Source organism: Cherax quadricarinatus, chromosome 21 (genome assembly GCF_038502225.1).
Source record: "Cherax quadricarinatus isolate ZL_2023a chromosome 21, ASM3850222v1, whole genome shotgun sequence".
Classification (NCBI taxonomy): Eukaryota; Metazoa; Arthropoda; class Malacostraca; order Decapoda; family Parastacidae; genus Cherax; species Cherax quadricarinatus.
Genome location: NC_091312.1, coordinates 17116326 through 17139929, shown reverse-complemented (window position 1 = coordinate 17139929; position 23604 = coordinate 17116326). Strand labels below are relative to the sequence as shown.

General features: G+C 43.1%; 1 protein-coding gene across 2 annotated transcripts in view; it reads right to left on the bottom strand.

Moving 5' to 3' along the window:
* The window catches only part of LOC138853050 (uncharacterized), a 303768-nt gene that overhangs the window by 246499 nt on the left and 33665 nt on the right, over window positions 1–23604 (bottom strand). For both annotated transcript variants that reach the window (XM_070087431.1, XM_070087432.1), the window contains exon 2: window positions 19655–19701. The gene's annotated coding sequence lies outside the window, so the exon portion shown is untranslated. The remainder of the gene's footprint in view (window positions 1–19654; window positions 19702–23604) is intronic.

Genomic DNA, 23604 nt, shown 5'->3' with positions numbered 1-23604 from the left:
ACCACCACCATCACTTGTTACACTCACCACCACCGTCACTTGTTACACTCACCACCACCATCACTTGTTACACTCATCACCACCATCACTTGTTACACTCATGACCACCATCACTTGTTACACTCATCACCACCATCACTTGTTACACTCACCACCACCATCACTTGTTACACTCATCACCACCATCACTTGTTACACTCATCACCACCATCACTTGTTACACTCACCACCATCATCACTTGTTACACTCACCACCACCATCACTTGTTACACTTACCACCACCATCACTTGTTACACTCACCACCACCATCACTTGTTACACTCACCACCATCATCACTTGTTACACTCATCACCACCATCACTTGTTACACTCATCACCACCATCACTTGTTACACTCACCACCACCATCACTTGTTACACTCATCACCACCATCACTTGTTACACTCATCACCACCATCACTTGTTACACTCACCACCATCATCACTTGTTACACTCACCACCACCATCACTTGTTACACTCACCACCATCATCACTTGTTACACTCACCACCATCATCACTTGTTACACTCACCACCATCATCACTTGTTACACTCACCACCATCATCACTTGTTACACTCACCACCATCATCACTTGTTACACTCACCACCACCATCACTTGTTACACTCACCACCACCATCACTTGTTACACTCACCACCACCATCACTTGTTACACTCACCACCACCATCACTTGTTACACTCATCACCACCATCACTTGTTACACTCATCACCACCATCACTTGTTACACTCACCACCATCATCACTTGTTACACTCACCACCACCATCACTTGTTACACTCACCACCATCATCACTTGTTACACTCACCACCACCATCACTTGTTACACTCACCACCATCATCACTTGTTACACTCACCACCACCATCACTTGTTACACTTACCACCACCATCACTTGTTACACTCATCACCACCATCACTTGTTTCACCACCACCATCACTTGTTTCACCACCACTGTCACTTGTTTCATTCACCACCACCGCCACTGGAAAGAATCCCAGCAGTAGGCTCATCAAAACCACGATTAACATTAGGAGCAACAACATCAACAACAACAGCAAAAAACTCAGCAGGGGTACAAGTATTGTAACAATAGTCGTGTTTACAAACGTACAACTTCTTGAACCAAACAACTTGAACAGATATTCCTTTTATTACTGAATTCCTCACGGAGTCAAAAGGAAGGTTTGCCGCTTGTACGAAGACCCACGTTAAAGACTATCTTGACAGCAAAATATGGATCCCTGGATACGATGTACTGAGGTGCGACAGAAAAGAACAGACAAGAAGGTGGTGGTGGGGGAAGGGAAGGTGTCTGCAGGGTAAACAATCTTTTATTTACACTGAGTTGCTTAATGATGCAGCTGAAGTTCTGGAGGTCAAAATTGAAAAGCAGATTTTTTTCGTTGCACTTGTGAATAAAAAAAGATAAAATAAGATCAATTTCCCAATAGTTCAAAGACCAACTATTACAGTTCGAATAGTCTTGAAAATGTCCTAAATCCCGGATAATAATATCCTGTGCTTGGTGACGTTAATTGAAGATAATTAAAATGGAAGACTGTAGCAAAGACCACAATAACAGGAGAGTCTCAGGACGAAGTCTGAAGAAACAGTCTCACCCAACTGACACTTTGCAATAAATTAGTCACAGGTCAACAGTGGAACCGACCAGACTAGAAAATATTCTTGAATTTGTATTCACTAATGCTGGAGATCTGGTACGGAACGTTATAATGTAGAAGAAAGTAAACTCAGAACGTAACCTAATGGAAGTTCAGACTTGCGAACTCACCGGTCCTAATCTGCAAAATAAACTCAGTCTTGAGGGTATATTCAACAACCTTAATTTTATGAACAAGAAAATCAACAGGGACCAAACAACAGTGATTTTACTGAAGTATGTTGAGAAGACAATATGCTTTACAAGGACCTGACCCAGTACTTTGAGTAGATGAGCTCAGTGGCACTAGAGGGTCGAGTATGCTGCAGACATGTACTCTTACGAAGGAGAAGGTACAAGTTGGAAAGGGAGAGCTGCGCCTTCTGTAGGCAAAGAAAACGGATCCCAGGAATGTAGATTTTGTGAACAGTGAAAGAAAACATTAGTTAGAGAAGTGGAGAAAGCTGAGCTAAAGCCGAACGCATCCTACAAAATCCAACAGAAACAGAAAGCAAAAAGACATACATAAATGAAAATAAGATTTCCAAAATATTTTTTCTCGCATACAAAATTCAGGGTCAAAATAACATCTAGTATCGAACCCGTAATTAACGGTGACATCAAGGTTACACACCAATAACCCTAATGACCCACATTATTATGACCATAGAAAGGGTTTTAAGAAACAACATAGTCAATCACATGGAACTGCAGCAACTGAACCACCCAGGACAACATGGGTTCAGAGCAGGTCATTCCTTCCTACCACTCACACTTGCTGATCCAGTACGATAAGGTTCTGGCGAAAGCCTTCAACAAGTGTGACCATGGGGTAATTGCACACAAAATGCGTGCAAGAGGAATGCGTAGAAAAGTGCGTAGAGAGATATTTAACTTCTTAATAAATAAAACCCAAAGTGTGATAGTAAGAGTGAAATCAGAGGCTGCCACAGTGAAGAGCTCTGTTCGTCAAGGCAGGATTCTCGCCCCACTTCTCTTTCTCATTTTCATATCCGATATAGACAAGGACATGAATCATTACACCGTATCATCTTTTCCAGACGATACAAGTTTGATAGTGGCGTCAATAGAAGTCACAACAAACGTTTAAGCCGATATCAACCAATTCTTCCAGTGGGCCACTAATAATGTGATGTTGCTCAATGAGGACAGATTCTAATTACTAAGTTACGGTAAAACTGAGGAAATGAAAAGCAGCTCAGAATGCAAGACAAATTCAAATAACTCAGTAGAGAGGAAGTCTAATGTGAGAGTAATAATGTGAGAAGATCTCACATTCCAGGACCCCTCAGGAAAGGTTCCTTGATGTTGGTGAGGGGCTCTTGATTTAGGGAATTGGATCTGTGCTCCAGTTCCCCGAATTAAGCCTGAATGCCTTCCACATCCCCCCCCCCAGGCGCTGTATAATCCTACGGGTTTAGCGCTTCCCCTTGATTATAATAATAATAATAATAATCACATTCCAGGAGGACAACAATGTTATCACATCCGCAAGGAAAATGATACGTGGATAACTAAAACTTTAAGAACAAGAGTTGCCCAGCCCGGGTTCACCATTCAGGTCACGCGTCCTCTTTCGGCAGAAATATTTCTGTATATTAACGCCCTCTTCAAGGCAGGCCAAATTGCAGAACTGGAGAAAGCAAAGAGAACCTTTGCAAGTCATATAACCTCAGTCAAGCACCTAAATTACTGGGAGCGCTGGAAGTCCCGCCAAGTGCACTCCTTAGAACAGAAGCGAGAAAGATGCATCATAATTTACATCTGGAAGAATCCGGAGGGACTGGTCCCAAACCTGCTCATCGAAATCACGTTATATAAAAGTAATAGGCTTAGTTGATGGTGTAAGACACCTGCATCGAAAGGAGGGGCGCGATGAGTGCACTGAGAGATCAATAAGTTTCAAGGGACCACAGCTCTTCAGCGTCCTCCTGTCATCAGTCAGTGGAATTACCAACAAAAACTTTGCTGTCATCAAGAGGAAACTAGCTAAGTTCCTCATATCAATTCCTGATCAGCCGGGTTGTGGTGCATAGGTTTGACGGCAGGTGGCAGGTTCCAACAGCTTGATTAATCAGAACAGCAACCTAAACTAGCTGGGGGGAGGGGGCCGAAGCTAGTAGAGGAAACCACAAGTAACCAATGTCAGGATTGTCTGTTAACCTTCACCACTGGAGTGTCAGGTGCAAGACACTACAGTACCTGCTGGAGTGTCCCCCCCTCCCCTCTCCGGCAGTCCCCCCTCCCCTCTCCGGCAGTCCCCCCCTCTCCTCCTACACCCCCACCGACCACCATTTTCCCCCTTTCCCCATCTTACCGACCATTTATTCTCCTCGTTCTCCTCTTCCACCCTGCCCCTCCCCACATTCTCCTATCCCCGAACCACTCCCTCTATTCCCCCACCGCTCTAGCGACCAGTTCCGCACCACCACCCCACCCCCACCCACCCCCTCCCCCCCGGCCGCTAATCCACGGACTCCCCCTCCCGGCAGTCACCCCCCACCCCCTCCCCCTTCCTGCTGCCACCCCTCCCCCTCAAATTACCGGTATCTGCGGGCTGCCCGCCTGGTAATTCATACACGGACAACTACTGTATCATTTGCTTACACTAATGTATAATCTTTTCCCACACCGATATAATTTCTCACTTTGTATGATACTGTATTGGCAGAAAATGGTGGTTTTCAGGGAACCCACAAATTTATTCCATTGTTGTGGGCACTGGGGTGTGGGGTGGTGTATGGGATGGGGTGTGGGATGGTGTATGGGGTGTGTGTGAGGTGGGTGTGGGGTGGTGCATGGGTGGGTGTGGGTTAGTTTATGCCATAAACCCCACACCCACCCCATAAACTTTATGGGGTGGGTGTGGGGTGGTTCATTGGGTGGGTATGGGGTGGGGTGGGGTATCGGGTGGTGTATGGGTGGGTATGGGATGTGTGTGTGTGTGTGGGGTGGTGCAAGGGGTTGGTATGGGGGTTGGGTGGGGGTGAGGTATGGGGTGGGTTTCGGGTGTACCGTAGGGGTGGAGATGCTGTGTAGGGATGAGAGGGGTGGGGGTTGTGGGGAGACAACGAGTGGAGATGGGGTAGGGGGAGAGGGAGGGGCTGTAGTAAAACAATACCCCCCCCTCTCTCCCAATAAAAAAAAACACCAAACACCGGTGACACAAACATCAAAACATCATCCCCATGTTTAGAAACGGTGTTAAGAAGCAGCACTAACAAGTTAACACGTGCCGCCTAGCAAGGCAAGTCAACACGTGCCGCCTAGCAAGGCAAGTCAACACGTGCCGCCTAGCAAGGCAAGTCAACACGTGCCGCCTAGCAAGGCAAGTCAACACGTGCCGCCTAGCAAGGCAAGTCAACACGTGCCGCCTAGCAAGGCAAGTCAACACGTGCCGCCTAGCAAGGCAAGTCAACACGTGCCGCCTAGCAAGGCAAGTCAACACGTGCCGCCTAGCAAGGCAAGTCAACACGTGCCGCCTAGCAAGGCAAATCAACACGTGCCGCCTAGCAAGGCAAGTCAACACGTGCCGCCTAGCAAGGCAAGTCAACACGTGCCGCCTAGCAAGGCAAGTCAACACGTGCCGCCTAGCAAGGCAAGTCAACACGTGCCGCCTAGCAAGGCAAGTCAACACGTGCCGCCTAGCAAGGCAAGTCAACACGTGCCGCCTAGCAAGGCAAGTCAACACGTGCCGCCTAGCAAGGCAAGTCAACACGTGCCGCCTAGCAAGGCAAGTCAACACGTGCCGCCTAGCAAGGCAAGTCAACACGTGCCGCCTAGCAAGGCAAGTCAACACGTGCCGCCTAGCACTGGTCGCTCCTGCCTCTCACACCTGTCGCCTGGCCTGCAACACCATGCAACACTTGTTAAACAGTCGATGCAACAAAGCAGACCTCACGAAAACAACAGATTGTTACGACAGTCGTGTCAGGCTTCATTCTTCAAGACACAGCTTCATCCTTCAAGACACAGCTTCATCCTTCAAGACACAGCTTCATTCTTCAAGACACAGCTTCATTCTTCAAGACACAGCTTCATTCTTCAAGACACAGCTTCATCCTTCAAGACACAGCTTCATCCTTCAAGACACAGCTTCATTCTTCAAGACACAGCTTCATTCTTCAAGACACAGCTTCATCCTTCAAGACACAGCTTCATTCTTCAAGACACAGCTTCATCCTTCAAGACACAGCTTCATTCTTCAAGACACAGCTTCATTCTTCAAGACACAGCTTCATTCTTCAAGACACAGCTTCATTCTTCAAGACACAGCTTCATTCTTCAAGACACAGCTTCATTCTTCAAGACACAGCTTCATCCTTCAAGACACAGCTTCATTCTTCAAGACACAGCTTCATTCTTCAAGACACAGCTTCATTCTTCAAGACACAGCTTCATCCTTCAAGACACAGCTTCATTCTTCAAGACACAGCTTCATTCTTCAAGACACAGCTTCATCCTTCAAGACACAGCTTCATTCTTCAAGACACAGCTTCATTCTTCAAGACACAGCGTCATCCTTCAAGACACAGCTTCATCCTTCAAGACACAGCTTCATCCTTCAAGACACAGCTTCATCCTTCAAGACACAGCTTCATTCTTCAAGACACAGCTTCATTCTTCAAGACACAGCTTCATTCTTCAAGACACAGCTTCATCCTTCAAGACACAGCTTCATCCTTCAAGACACAGCTTCATCCTTCAAGACACAGCTTCATTCTTCAAGACACAGCTTCATCCTTCAAGACACAGCTTCATCCTTCAAGACACAGCGTCATCCTTCAAGACACAGCGTCATCCTTCAAGACACAGAGCTCAAGCCCTGACTCTCTCACTTAGCTGAGTCGAGTACAGACCCAGCGAGGTGTTCCATCACAAATGTAACGTTAAGCTATACAACACAGGTAACCTTTTACTGTGGAGAGCTGTAACTGAGCTTCTGGAGAACGTAGAGAGCTCAATGGACACAGATGCAACTAATGTGGCATTTTATTGTGGCAACGTATCGCTTTCCAGGAGCTCTGTCAAGCCGTTACCTTGACGATACTCCTGGAGAGCGAATCGTTGCCGCAAAAAAATATTACATCAGTTGCATCTGTGTCCATTTACCCAGCATTTTGACGGTAATCCTACCATTATTACTAACGTAGAGGAAGTCTTCACTGCTCGCCTCGGTTCGGTAAAGAACTCTAAATTACTGGTGAACGCTTGAAAACCCCGTTAACTGCGCTTCCATGAGCGCAGGCCAGAACGATATATCATAATTTACACCCGAAGAATACTGGAAGGACTGGGTCGAAATGTATACGTGGTAATATTCTCTTTTACCGGAGGCGAAGGCATGGCAAGTGATGCAAGGTGTCGGCTCCAGCGTAAACCTGAGGTGCCATAAGTTTACTGTGTGGCAGTACCAGTGTAAAACCGAGGTGCCATAAGCTTACTGTGTGGCAGTGCCAGTGTAAACCTAAGGTGCTATAAGCTTACTGTGTGGAAGTGCCAGTGTAAACCTGTGGTGCCATAAGCTTACCGTGTGGCAGTGCCAGTGTAAACCCGAGGTGCCATAAGCTTACTGTGTGGCAGTGCCAGTGTAAACCCGAGGTGCCATAAGCTTACTGTGTGGCAGTGCCAGTGTAAACCTGAGGTGCCATAAGTTTACTGTGTGGAAGTGCCAGTGTAAACCTGAGGTTCCATAAGCTTACTGTGTGGCAGTGCCAGTGTAAACCTGTGGTGCCATAAGCTTACCGTGTGGCAGTGCCAGTGTAAACATGAGATGCCATAAGCTCACTGTGTGGCAGTGCCAGTGTAAACCTGAGGTGCCATAAGCTTACTGTGTGGCAGTGACAGTGTAAACCTGAGATGCCATAAGCTTACTGTGTGGCAGTGCCAGTGTAAACTTGGTGTTAAATAAGTACACAGTGAGGTACATTGACCGTTGTTTTTCACCATTCAATTTACAGGCTAAGAGTAGATATACCTCAGCTCATTTACAAGCTATTATATCTCAGCTCATTTGAAAGGCCAGTTCATCCTAAGGTCTAACCAGGGGAACCATAATAACACTGGTGTGATTCGAACTCAGAGCGACCCAGTCCTGAGACTAACAGGCTGGTGCGTCATAATCATTAAACTGTCCGAACGTAGATCTACGTTTTTTTTAAATACGAGAAATCTAATTTCATAATTTTTAAAGAGATGGACCGGTAAGCCAGCTGAAGGTCTCAATCAGCTGACCAAAAGCTCCAGCTCCGGGTCATCATATGACCTAGACCCGCGTCGGGAAACGCTTGTCCTGTTTCATGACAACCCTTTCCTAACCTAACCTATCCTAACTTAACCTATCCTAACCTAACCTATCCTAACTTAATCCAGGGCCATCAAGACTCCATCCGTTATGTGAGCTACGTAAGGTACCATCCGTGGTGTGATCTATGGTACCATCCGTGGTGTGATCTATGGTACCATCCGTGGTGTGATCTATGGTACCATCCGTGGTGTGATCTATGGTACCATCCGTGGCTGCCTTCAAGAGAGAGCTGGACAGATACCTAAAGTCAGTGCCGGATCAGCCGGGCTGTGGCTCGTACGTTGGGCTGCGTGCGACCAGCAGTAACAGCCTTGACCGGGAGGCCTGGTCATGGACCGGACCACGGGGGCGTTGATCCCCGGAATAACCTCCAGGTAACCTCCAGGTATGGTACCATCCGTGGTGTGATCTATGGTACCATCCGTGGTGTGATCTATGGTACCATCCGTGGTGTGAACAATGGTACCATTTTTGCCAGCTCTTAAAAGCTGAGCCAAGGTATCCAAAATGGTACTGGGTGTTACAGGTACCAAGAACCTTGGGGTGCCAGACCTTCAGCTAGGAGACCTGGTCTGAGACCACAACTACGACCAGGTAGGAGATGATAGGCGGGGGTGACGGGGAGGGTAACCCCGTCGGGGTGAGGCTTGAGGAACAGGAGTGGGGAGATACGTGAGGGGTGGGGGAGGTAAGGGTGAGGGTTGGGGAGGCGGGGAGGCGGGGGTGGTAGTGGGGGAAATGGTGCTGCGGTTGGTTACCTGTCATAATGGAGGTGACAGTCAGAATGGTGATGATTGTGGTAGTAGGTGCTAATGGTGGTAGTAGTTGTAGTAGCGGTGCTTATTGTGGTTGTAGCAGTGATAGTAGTAGCAGCAGCAGCAGCAGTAGTAGTAGTAGTAGTAGTAGTAGTAGTAGTAGTAGTAGTAGTAGTAGTGATGGTGGTAGTGGCAGTGGTGATGGTTTAGTAGCAGGACTAATGGTGGTGACGATTTACAATATTGGTGGTGACAGTGCTGGTAGTGGTAGATGGTAACTAAGGTGTTATATAGATAATAGTGACTTTTGTGCATAAAACTGATAATAATAAAAAAAAACATGTGTTTAGATACACCGGACTGTACCATTCCTGTCCCAGACAGGAATGGTACACCATGACTGATGTACCACAGGATCTTCACTCATTCCTCGCTTATTTCAACAATGTTTAACGTTACAATGGACAAATACTGAAATGGAGTATCTGTTTGATCCTGACCTTTAATTTCAACAACTGCTGCTTTTATTTTGCATTCTGAAGTATATAAAAAAAAGGGTCAGAAAAGAAGCTTGTTCATAAGAGGTGGAAAATTTGGAGTTTAGATTTTTGTAAGAATATGTACGAGAAAAGACGAATGAAGGAGGAAGCGGTAGTTAGGAAGAAGAAGAAGAAAAAGAAGATGAAGAATAAGAAGAGGAAGAAGAAAAATGTGGCTTGCATGGTAAGTGTCGCAGTTGTGTCATGAAAATTATAGTAATAATGGTAGAATTAACTACAAAATGTTAGTTAAATGAACACCGATGCAAGTTATGTGATATTTTGTTGCGACAACGTTTCGGTCTTCATTAGCTTTGTTAAAGTTCCTGGAGAACTAAACGTTGCCACGATAAAATGCCGTATTAACTGCATCTGTGTCCGTTTACCTAACGTGAAAATTATATGTCATCTTTCTTATACCTGTAGACTAGCCATGAGTAGACTAAAGAACACGTTCTTCTTTGACACGTTACAAGTGCTGGTGACACAACACTCGTGTCTGACAATAACAAAGCTCCTGACTTTGTTAAGAAAGCCTGATGACTTAACGCTCTCCGCTCAACGTAATCAACAACAAGAATGACTTTTTGGGTGAGAGCGCAAGAGTAGAAGTTTTCCTTCTTGTGGTGTGTGGAGAACTTAAGATTGTAAACCTCTTTAAACCTCTTCCAGACCTATAATAAAACAGTTGGCGGCAGTGATAGTGAAGGTAAATTCATAAGACTTGCGCCCCTACAACAGCAGAGTCGCTCAGCTAGTTCCTTCTAGTTAATCATTAAGTTCAATTACTGTGAAGTAATCATTAATCATAATGGTATTAATATACAAGAACGATAACTGGAAGAGTAAGACACCAATACAACATCTTAAGACGTCTTTCTTGCAGCTGTATCGTGCCTTGCAATCCTTCTTCCATATACATGATGTACGATTGAGAAGTAACTCAGGATCTGCTGCTTCAAGAGTTGGGATAGGCAGCAATCCATTACTAATGACCATCAAGGCATTGAACATGATTCAACAATGTCATATGAAACCATTAGAATTAAACAAGTTCAAAAGAAGAGAAAATTTTCATAAAAAAAAAAAACAGTATTTGTGGGAAAGGCCCAGGGGGGGGGGGAGGCAGGATACCACAAACAACCTGCCATGTACTCTGTTTCGTGGTGAGCGTGAGAAAAGGTACTAGAAGTCGTTAAAAAATGAGGGCGTGGGTGACTACTGAGAAAAAAATATATGTGTTATTTGAAAGTATTAGATACTAAAAAAAATATGTTGTTCTGTGAAGAGTTTTGAGCTTCTTTATTTTTGTTATTAGTGCTGTCTCACCAAAACAAACGATTAATGAGTAAAACCGCGAACATTCGCGACGTTTTCAAAATAGTGGCGTCAACTCTGCGTTAGCGGTGATAATGATTAAGACACAAGTGCAACATTTGGGTATCTTTATTGTTGTTACACTCTGCATGTTACACTCAGGTCTCTGGTTGTTGTATATCTGTGGTGCTTCATACACCAGCATGTTACACTCAGGTCTCTGGTTGTTGTATATCTGTGGTGCTTCATACACCAGCATGTTACACTCAGGTCTCTGGTTGTTGTATATCTGTGGTGCTTCATACACCAGCATGTTACACTCAGGTCTCTGGTTGTTGTATATCTGTGGTGCTTCATACACCAGCATGTTACACTCAGGTCTCTGGTTGTTGTATATCTGTGGTGCTTCATACACCAGCATGCTGCACTCAGGTCTCTGGTTGTTGTATATCTGTGGTGCTTCATACACCAGCATGCTACACTCAGGTCTCTGGTTGTTGTATATCTGTGGTGCTTCATACACCAGCATGCTACACTCAGATCTCTGGTTGTTGTATATCTGTGGTGCTTCATACACCAGCATGCTACACTCAGGTCTCTGGTTGTTGTATATCTGTGGTGCTTCATACACCAGCATGCTGCACTCAGATCTCTGGTTGTTGTATATCTGTGGTGCTTCATACACCAGCATGCTGCACTCAGGTCTCTGGTTGTTGTATATCTGTGGTGCTTCATACACCAGCATGCTGCACTCAGGTCTCTGGTTGTTGTATATCTGTGGTGCTTCATACACCAGCATGCTACACTCAGGTCTCTGGTTGTTGTATATCTGTGGTGCTTCATACACCAGCATGCTACACTCAGGTCTCTGGTTGTTGTATATCTGTGGTGCTTCATACACCAGCATGCTACACTCAGGTCTCTGGTTGTTGTATATCTGTGGTGCTTCATACACCAGCATGCTGCACTCAGGTCTCTGGTTGTTGTATATCTGTGGTGCTTCATACTTCAGCATGCTACACTCAGGTCTCTGGTTGTTGTATATCTTTGGTGCTTCATACATCAGCATGCTACACTCAGGTCTCTGGTTGTTGTATATCTGTGGTGCTTCATACACCAGCATGCTACACTCAGGTCTCTGGTTGTAGTATGTCTGTGGTGCTTCATACACCAGCATGCTACACTCAGATCTCTGTTGTAGTATGTCTGTGGTGCTTCATACACCAGCATGCTACACTCAGATCTCTGTTGTAGTATGTCTGTGGTGCTTCATACACCAGCATGCTGCACTCAGGTCTCTGGTTGTTGAGTGCAAGTAATGAGGAGAGAGTGGCAGTTATAATTAAACTCTGACGTCGTAGTTACCATAAGCTTGAGAACAACAAGTATAATAAACAGTTCAGTTTGTAAGGTGGAAGCCCAGTTATTAATACTAATACACCTCTGTATTACAGTACCATCCAGCTGATATACAATAACAGTACTTCCTGCCATTTCACTGTCACAGTGAAGGCAGCCATCACTGTAAATTTTGTGATTTTTTGTTTTGACTGCAGGTCGTGGCAGAGATATTGTTGGTAAGTGAGACACATAGGCAACAGTTAGGCATCTTTAATCCGAAAAGTTTCGTCTACAGAGTAGGCTTCTTCAGTCGAGTACAGAAAGTAGGCAGGAAACAATGTTTCAGACTATGGAACAGAACTCTTCTCCAGGTTGAGGGACTGACAACCTCAAATCTACGTCTTCAAGGGTGATGGACTGATTGTATCGTCTTCACATCTCTACTACTCCTGCATACTTTTTGTACTCGACTGAAGAAGCCTACTGTGTAGAAGATACATTTCAGATTAGAGATACCTAACTGTTGCCTATGTGTCTTACTTACCAACCTGTCGGTATTGTATACCATTTTGATATTCAGGAATATTGTTGTTTCCTAACATGATACAGTTCATATAGTCCAAATATTTTTTAAGTGTGTGGCTGTTATTTAAATTCATCTTGAATCACTTGTCTCATGGATTAGATATTCTGGTAAATCTCTAGAAATATTGTTTTGATCACTACACAGCAGCTTCAGAACTATCATGAAACTGATTTCACGTATTCTGTCAGCATCACTAGGTATATCTTACCTAATTCTTTCGTCAAAATACATATTTTGGTAGTTACAAGCCAGCCAAGAATTACAGTACTTCTATCATTGGGCTTTCTGAGGTCTCGATAATGTGAGGCGGCAACATGTTATAGCTAGAGACTTGTGTCCAACTCGTAACTAATTCCTTTGAGTTGTGTAATTTGGGTGTGCAAATTACACAAATCAAATATTACTTCCAAGCTTTGCTCAGGCAAGTGCATCGATTAACTCCACATATTTTCAAAGTCGGACTGTTTAAGCTTAGTTATTCTTTCTCTTACAACACCAAGAGAGACTTGAAATAAATTAAGCATTTGGGGAGTCCTGAGGCACTAATTATATTTCCCTATTTGTCTAGTTATTGATTTAATTTTCCTTAATTTGAGGTCATCATAATATTTATGCTGTCCGGGATGCTGACTTTTCCTGGTTCTCGTTTTAGTTGACTCATTACTGTGTTGTACTACAAGCGCATCCATGTATTTTTGAACATTTTTTTTTTTGCTAGCTGCAGCAGCACCAAGAGCAGCAACAACAAAGGCAGCAACAGCAGCAACAACAAAGGCAGCAACAACAACGGCAGCAACAACGGCAGCAACAGCAGTAACAACAGCAGCAGCAGCAGCAACAACAACGGCAGCAACAACAACGGCAGCAGCAGCAACAACAGCAGCAGCAGCAACAACAACGGCAGCAACAACAACGGCAGCAACAGCAGCAACAACAGCAGCAGCAGCAACAACAACAGCAGCAACAACAGCGGCAGCAGTAGCTTCACCTTAGAGAGGGTACCTCCTTCCCTCTAGGGTGCTAATCATTCTACATCTACACCCGTAGCTACACCTTCACCGGTATCCACACCTGCACAGGTATCCACACCTGCACAGGTATCCACACCTGCACAGGTATCCACACCTGCACCTAGAGCCACACCTGTACCTTGCATTATTAGCAAGTTCACTTCTTATCCACCAGTTAAACTCTCCTAGGATGATCGCCCCAGCGGCTCACTCTCAGAGCAGATCAGCAACTTGAAGCCCAGTACAATCAAGCTGTTGTTGCTTACAATAAGTAGTACAACAAAGACCACACCTGCTGAGGAACGACCTGAGGCAGCGATGGCTACAGTTTACTGAGACGTAATCTACTTTTTTTTTCAATAGATGAAGTAGATGTATAAATATTTCATCACATACGCACAGATATATTCTTTTCAATAATTCTTAACCTAAAAAGATGTTATATTGGTAATCTAATAGAAAATGATCTACGATATACTAGTAGATCGTGAGCGACGGACAGCTTGGCCACCTCTGGAGAAATTGAAGAAATTAATTAAGTTTCCCATTGAAACATCTTATCTTCTTCGTTTTCTTCTTCTTCTTCTTATCATTATTATTATTTTTCATTTATGCTAAAAATGAACGCTAAATCCGCATGGTTCACACACAGACGCAGAATGACGCTAACCTAGTGCGGATCAATTAACAGAAAATATAATAACCTACACGTACGAGTCAATGTGTGGGGGAGAATGTTTGGGCAGTCTGTCAGTGGTTACTTCAGAGTTATTACACATTCTGCGGTTGTTTTAAAACGAAGATTGTCTTGATTGTGTAAAACGAAGATTGTACTGATGATCATGTAAGACCAAGATTGTTTTCGATGTCCGTGTAATACGAAAATTGTTTTTGTTATATGATTGTGTAAATGTCTGGTGGTTAAAGTAGGTCATCTGTCTGTGGTTTTGGTTAGCAGGTCCCTGAGTGGGACCTGCAGCAACAAGCCACAAGCAGACCCACCACACAGGTCCCTGAGTGGGACCTGCAGCAACAAGCCACAAGCAGACCCACCACACAGGTCCCTGAGTGGGACCTGCAGCAACAAGCCACAAGCAGACTCACCACACAGGTCCCTGAGTGGGACCTGCAGCAACAAGCCACAAGCAGACCCACCACACAGGTCCCTGAGTGGGACCTGCAGCAACAAGCCACAAGCAGACCCACCACACAGGTCCCTGAGTGGGACCTGCAGCAACAAGCCACAAGCAGACCCACCACACAGGTCCCTGAGTGGGACCTGCAGCAACAAGCCACAAGCAGACCCACCACACAGGTCCCTGAGTGGGACCTGCAGCAACAAGCCACAAGCAGACCCACCACACAGGTCCCTGAGTGGGACCTGCAGCAACAAGCCACAAGCAGACCCACCACACAGGTCCCTGAGTGGGACCTGCAGCAACAAGCCACAAGCAGACCCACCACACAGGTCCCTGAGTGGGACCTGCAGCAACAAGCCACAAGCAGACTCACCACACAGGTCCCTGAGTGGGACCTGCTGCAACAAGCCACAAGCAGACCCACCACACAGGTCCCTGAGTGGGACCTGTAGCAACAAGCCACAAGCAGACCCACACAGGTCCCTGAGTGGGACCTGCAGCAACAAGCCACAAGCAGACCCACACAGGTCCCTGAGTGGGACCTGCAGCAACAAGCCACAAGCAGACCCACACAGGTCCCTGAGTGGGACCTGCAGCAACAAGCCACAAGCAGACCCACATACAACTCACTAACAGACTGCTATAGACAAAGAGACAAGTTGCAGAAGAAAGATTTTACCGAGACAACGTTTCGCTCTTTGCAGAACTTTAGCCCTTTTCATGACTTGACGAAGCTCCACTCAGAGCGTGAAGCTGTCCCAAAGCTTATCCTCACAAGTGTCAACAAAAACACCATTTTGCTCAACAAAGTAGTCAATGGTAACCATCGTCCTCCAGTTATGCAACACAAGTCCGCGAAAACACATCTTGCAATAAATTAGAGATTAAATATTGTAAAAAAAAAAAGAATTATTACGAGAGAAAGGGTAAATATATAGTGAAAGTAGGTAGAAGTCTGTACAATTTACCTGCCATCTTATGTGCTCATGAGACGTTAAGGAAAGCTAAGGAGGGAGGCAAACGAGTGAATAGTGAGCTGAGAGGCGGAGCACAGTAAGCTATGAATCGATCCTTGTGGAACACTTACAGGCGAGTAGCCCCACCCTCCCCTCACACACACGTCGCCATACTCAGACACACTTCAACACAATCAAAACACAAAATGGAAGGGAGAGATGAGAGAATACAATTAAGAAAATGGTATACAGTGCCGACAATTAGATAAGTAAGACTTCTGCAACAGTTGGGTATCTTTATTGTTGAAACGTTTCGCCTACACGGCAGGCTTCTTCAGTCCACCGCAGAAAATCAATATGGACACAACAGTAATAGTGGCGAGGTAAAGATGATGTGATTAGGTCATCAAGCTTGAAGAAAGGGTTCTTGAGGTGGTCAATGTTGGTGAGGGGCTCTTGATTAAGGGAATTGGATCTGTGCTCCAGTTCCCCGAATTAAGCCTGAATGCCTTCCACATCCCCCCTCCCAGGCGCTGTATAATCCTCCGGTTTTAGCGCTTCTCCCTTGATTATAATAAAAATTTAGGTGGTCAGCTTGGAAAAGAGTTCAAGCTTGAAGAGTTCAAGCTGAACTCTTCTTCCCCCCCCCCAAAAAAAAAAAAAACACATTTACCATCATTCATCCAATCGCTGTCTTTCCAGGAGTGTGTTAACGTCATACTCTACATTACTCTCTCACTGCAACATCCGCAACATCCACAAACCTTCAGAGTGCAGGCATTGCACTTCCCACCTGCAGGAATCAAGTCTGGTTAGCCAGTTTCTCGTGATTCCCTTCATGAATGTTACCTTGCTTACACATCAAAATGATGTATATTAAAAATCATTTGCCTACATTCGCTCCTTTCTAAGACGGCTAAACACACCTACTAGATGCTCAAGCCTCTAAAACTCAAAACCTCCTTTAACCCCTCCCTCTAACCTTTCCAGGACTCCTACCTTACACCCCAAATGTAAATTCTTTCAACGTCATCCTATCCCTCTCCAACCTCTCTACATGTCCAGACCACCTCAATAACCCCTCCTCACCTCTCTGAATTATACCCTTTGGTGACCTCACATCGCCTTTCAATTTCTACACTCTGAACTCACTGCATAATATTCATACCACACATTACTCTCAAACATGATATCTCCATGGCCTCCTCTTCGCTACACCGTTCCAAACCCATGCCTCACCTAAATATTAGAGCGTGGCTTGTAGTTTGATGATGAGAAGAATAGTTGTTTCAAATTCCCTATGTAAATTACAGAGTGGTATAAACCTTGGTAATAAATACCGACAAGTTGGTTTAGAAAGACACGTAAGCAAACACTATAACATATTTATTAGAAAACGTTTCGGTCCTGGGACCTTGATCACTTCTAACATACAGAGGTAGAAAGACATTGGCATACATGATACTTCAGCAGCACCAACCCAACAACACAGGAGTCACATGATTTCATCGTCTACCCGTCCTCATCATAGGCAGAGGCTGTTTTGATAAGGACCTGCCTCGCATGGGCCAGTAGGCCTTCTACAGTGTTCCTCTATTCTTATGTTCTTATGACATTCCTCAGGTCACGTGCGTCACATCTCACTCTCCGCCTATATATATAATGTCTTTCTACCTCTGTATGTTAGAAGTGATCAAGGTCCCAGGACCGAAACGTTTTCTAATAAATATGTTATAGTGTTTGCTTACGTGTCTTTCTAAACCAAATTACAGAGTAAAGGAGAGAGTGGACTTCTCAACCAACTTTCTGTTTGATGAATTCATTGTTGATAGAGAAACCATTAGAATTCACACATACTGTTATGAGTGTTAAGATTTTCTGTACCGACATTGGGAAATCATTTTGACGCGGAAGTAATTTGTAAGTTCAAACCATCGTCGACAGGAACTCCAGTGAACAAGGAATCTACGTCTAGGCTTACCAACCTGTGAATGAAGTGATGTTAAGTCGGAATGTGGATTCCTTGTTATGGAATATTATGAAACAACGATCCTGCCCTTCGATATACCAGCAAACATAATCTGGTACAGATATATCGACGACTTCACCGTATGAGACACCAGCTGGTGCAGCATCGAAACTTAACCAACTTGTTTATTTAATTTTCTTTCATACAGTTTAAGGTTGAATGGGAAACAATCATCCAACCACAACTCCTTGATGCGCTCCCCACCAGAAACAACGATCAGACTGAATTTCCACTTCACAGGCAGCTCACACTGCCAACTATCACCATTTCTACCTTTACCATCCAATTCTAATTAAAAAAAAAAAAAAACTGTCTCACTCCTTTACTTACGAGCACCCAAGATTTATGCAGCCCATCAAAGTCACACCACGATAAAAAAAATCTTCAGAACAAAGTTATCAAAACTAGGACCCTAATGTAAATAAGTCACTCTGGCTTTTTCAGGTTCTCCCAGGTTCTCTACACATATGCTGCTATGTATAATAATCTGTGTAACTGTATTTGTGTATACATGAATACACTTACTGACACCCCGACTGGTTTCTTAAACAAGGTAAAAGGAAAATCAATAGCAACTATTATAAAACTTCGACTCCAAACAACTCAGCTAACTCCGCAAGTCACAACTCATAGTTCCCTTCCATCAAGGAACACTCAGTCCTGTCAAACAACCAGTTACACTAGACGCACCAAAAGTTTATCAGATTCCAGAACGGGAAGACAGGAAGAACACTATCAGTCAGGATGTCTGAACACAAGAGGGTAATTAGCTCTGAACAAGAGAGTTCAGTTGTCTTTCAATTGCTAGTAACGCTAATGTGTTGAATCAACTTTCAGTGCCACCAATCCCAACTAAAATATTAACAAAGACAAAGAAATAAAAAAGACGCTTCAAATTTCGACCTTAAAAAGTACCTGCCAGCACCCAACCTAACTCGGAAAGTCAGGACTGGAACTGAAATAACATAATAAAACAGTGGAGTGGTCCTCCTGGTCCATGCTGGAGTTCCACTCACCTGTCTCATGAGTGATAATAAGTCTGATGCAGCGCTCCTTCCTTCTTAAGTGGATGTGACATGGATCTGACTAGCTTAGGCCACTAGCTTAGGCCATTAGTTGACTTGGACCTGCCTAGCACGGGCCAGTAGGCCTGCTGCAGTGCTCCTTCTGCCTTATATTCTTATGACCAGATGCTCAACGTGTCACTGTCTTTACCTGAGGGTTTTTACACTTCTTATATAAAGACGCTCCTGTCTCACACTGGGACTCACCCAGAAATTGTACTTGTCAACACTGTACTCAATTAAAAGGTGTAAATTTGCTTTCGTTCATGAGAGACGAACGTAAATAACCGAAGTGGTGGATATAATAACAACGGGATGGTCAAACAGGTGCACAGGTCGTGCGGATAAACGGGTATGCTACAGGAAGGATCAAACAGATGTACAGGTCTTGGAGATAAACGGGTATGCTACAGGAAGGATCAAACAGATGTACAGGTCGTGGGGATAAACGGGTATGCTACAAGAATCGAACAGGTGTGCAGGTCGTGGGGGGGGGGCCACATACACAAGTGAAGGCCAGGCAGTGCAGGACCAACACACAATCTTCCACAAGCCCCATCACATCATGTAATAATTTTGTGTGAGAGAACGAGCTTGTGCAGACTGTAAATTAGGAGCGTAAATACTTTTACAGCCTGTAAATTATCATTGTAAACACTTGCACAGACTGTAGGGAGTGAGATCTTTTGTAAATCGTTGTAAATGCGAAAACTGCATAAAAAAAGCTGACCCTCTCAAATTTAGATGTATTTAGTCGATCACATTCACACACACAAACAAAAAATCATGGCACTGTATAAAGCACACTAATAAAAGAGTTTACTGTAATACATAGATGAAGGAAAAACTCAACTTACCTCTGTTATGTGGCCAGGAAGTCACCCTCGGTGCCCTGATGTGATTTCTGTAAACATACAAATCATTAGTGATTTATTACGAATGAAAGCAAATATATATATATATATATATATATATATATATATATATATATATATATATATATATATATATATATATATATATATAAAGGGTATTGAAAGTAAATTTCATGGTGTATATTGTTATAAATGCCCAGAGTACCATAACTAGAGTACCATAAACAACAGAGTACCTTAAACAACAGAGTACCATAAACAAACAGAGTACTATAAACACCAGAATGCCATAATACCAGAGTGCTATAACACCAGAGTACCATAACCAGAGTACCATAAGCAACCAGAGTACTATGAACACCAGAGTACCATAAACAACCAGAGTACTATAAACGCCAGAGTACCATAAACAACCAGAGTACCATAATTCTCCCAAAAGCCATAAAACTGAGTCCACCATAATCTCACAGGACCAACCATTGTAATTTCTCATACTGGCGCTACCATAATTCTCCCACCATAATATAATATAGATTCAATCACTATTTTTAATCGAAATTTTGTAAGGCAAATTGGGATAAAATCCACAAAGCTACGATAAATCCTTCATTACAAACTACCGTAAATCCTTCAGCACAAGCTACCGTAAATCCTTCAGTACAAACTACTGCAAATCCTTCACTACAATCTACCATAAATCCTTCATTATAAAGTACCGTAAATCCTTCAGTACAAACTACTGTAAATCCTTCACTACAAGCTACCGTAAATCCTTAATTATAAACTGCCGTAAATCCTTCAACATAAGCTACCGTAAATCCTCCAACGCAAGCTACGGTAAATCCTTCAGTACAAGCTACCGTAAATCCTTCAGTACAAGGCACCATAAATCCTTCTCCACAAGCTATCAAAAATCCTTCACCACAAGATAGCATAAATCCGTCAGCACGATATACCAGTAATCCTTCAGTACAAGGTACCACAAATCACAAAAAATGCCATAAATCTCCAAAAATACCGCAAATCTCTAAAAATTTCCATAAATCTTCAAAAAAAAAAAAACACAAATCTTCAAAGAAAATTCGGAAATAAGCTTCAAAAAAAATACGGAATAGGCTTTAAGAAATACATCTTTAACAATTATTAAAAGTCTCTCAAAGTCATCCTGCGTAAATTCATAATACACATTCCATACATACATACATGTATATATATACTGTACACATACACATACATACGTTCATACATACTGTACATATTAATGTACAGCACGTGAATACTGTACAGTACATACTGTACATTCATACATACTATACATGTCGTGCCGAATAGGTAAAACTGGTCAATTAGCAAGAACTCATTTAAAATTAAGTCCTTTCTAAAATTTTCTCTTTTACGCTTAAAGTTATATTTTTTCATTTATACTGATGTAAAAATTAATAATTTTGTACCAAAAGAACCTTAGAAAACTTACCTAACCTTATTATAACATGCTCATTTTAATTTACCCTAGTTCAACTAAATATATTTCAGATAAGTAATAAACAAACGCAATGAAATATATTTTTTTCGTCTTCGAAAATTACCATATGTTTTCAAGAAACTAGCGGGCATCTTCGAAAACTAGCAAGTATCCTCAAAAATCTACCTTACATCTTCAGAAACTACCATACATCTCCAAAATCTATCACACATCTCTCAAAATTACCATACATCTCCAAAATCTTCCACACACACATTCGTGTGTCGCAGGCAAAACTTGAAACTTGAAAGCCTAAGAAGGTTATGGAAACCAAGCGGTTACGGTTCCAGTCTAGCATCCGTGCAGATAATCCCGGCTACAAGAACGTAGCAAGAAGACTTGTAACACTGGGATGAACACCTATGATTTAACTGTGACCTGTTTCCAGAGTTTTTCTACTCCCGTGACGCGGTCTAGGGCCAGGACTCTGTGTTAATTGCCTGGTCGCACCATCGGCTCCCATATATCACAGCTTGGTTGATCTGGTACTTGGGGCATGAAGTAATCCAATTTCCTTATGAAAACTTGCACATATTCTAGCAATATTTATGTTTGTTAATGGTGTGTTGAATAGTTGGGGCAAACGGATGTTGACACATTGTTCTTTATTGTGCCAATGGCTCCCTTCGTTTTTAACTAGGAGTGCAGAATTGGGTCTAGGCTCTACAGTTCTTCCTTGTGTATATTATCACATATCTTTCTCACATATCTTTTCTACATTTCCAGTTTTTTTTTTTAGGCATTCCCCGTATTTAAAAATGATTATTTGTCTCTATGTGGGCAGTAAAAGCTCACAGCATTTTATCCGCCTCCAACTCTACAGTCTTGAGTGGAGTCGTTAACACCTGAGTGGTACGCCAAGCAAGAGGACACAAGTGAATTGAACAGATTCACTATTAGCATTATATCTCTTGTTTTGAAAGTTCTCAGTATCAACCTTTCCCTTATACCGGCTTTTTGCTTTATTATGTTTTGCAGAAAATACATCAGTTATTATTATACCCAGGTCTTTTATATGTTATTTCCATCTATGGAGTGACCCTCTTACGTTTTGTATTTTGCTTCTCTTTTAAGTTCCTTATTCGTTCCAAAGCTGAGCAGTAGGAATTTGTCTCCAGTGAGCATGACATTATTTTCTACCGCCCACCGGAAGACTTTATTCATATCCTCTTGTATTTTTTTTTCGGTGTCCTCTACCGAGGTGACTTTCATTCTAATTTTTGTATCGTCTGCAAATGATGATGCAATGCTGTGGTTTGTATTTTTATCAATGTTTTGGGGACGAGAAACAGGAGAGCCACCAGGACTGTGCCCTGGGGTACTGAACTTTACTTTGCTACACCTAGATTTTTACATTGTTTACTACTGCTATTTGTGTTCTGTTCGTTAGAAAATTATAAAATCATTTTCCCATTGTCCTGTTATACCAACTTATTTTATGTGGTATCACTCAATGATCACATTTGTCAAATGCTTTAGCGAAGTCTGTGTACACTACGTCTGCGTTTTGGGGTTCTTCTAGACCCTTCGAAATTTTACCATAATGATGTAATTGCTGTGACAATCATGATCTTCCAGTTTAAAATCCATGTAGATTTAGGTTGTGCGGGTCATATTCTTCCATGATTATATATATTTTTGATGTTACTGGTGAATAGGTTGTCGGCAGGGCTCTACTGATGGCTTCGTGCAGAGGAGCTGTCTGCACTTTTTTTTAAGATTTTTACGATGTTGTCGAGATCTAAGCTCTTCGTCTAAAGCAGAAATTATTACCGTTTCTTCTGCTATTTACCTCCCTAGGATTGATGCCACAAGCCATTATTTACCCCAGCCTATAATAAGACAAACTCATGACAATGGAACAAAAAACAAACAAAAAAAAAGCACATTTAACACGGCGTTTTACAAATTATACTTTGATCAAAGTAGAAAACATACAATGCACTCGTATCAATCATTATCCTATAAAATTATCAAAATTAATAATATCAGTGAGAACACTATTGCTGCATTGCCTCAGGTTATTTATTCGAGAAACTGTTGATAACATCGCTACTCGCCTGTCGTTGTCTGCTGTTAGACGTTCTTGGCTTTTGTCTTCTTCCTGCTAAGGGTGAAAATTCACGCGGACATGTGGTGACAAAGGGATTGAGCACCTTGAAGGCACGTTGACTCAGAAGCAGGACTTAATCTGTGAGTTTCATTCAATAAACCTCACGAACCCTTTCATTATTTTTTTATTAGACTAGCAGAGGTTTGTAGACCAAACAGCTCTTCTTTTGCTGGGTCGTCACCATTCATTTCAGAAAGATCAGTGGTGCATGGTCTTAAAACCTGGATTTTGCATTGTGTGGAAATGTTTTACTCTCATATTTCTTGAAAGACTTTACGCTGCTTCAGCGCTTCTTCC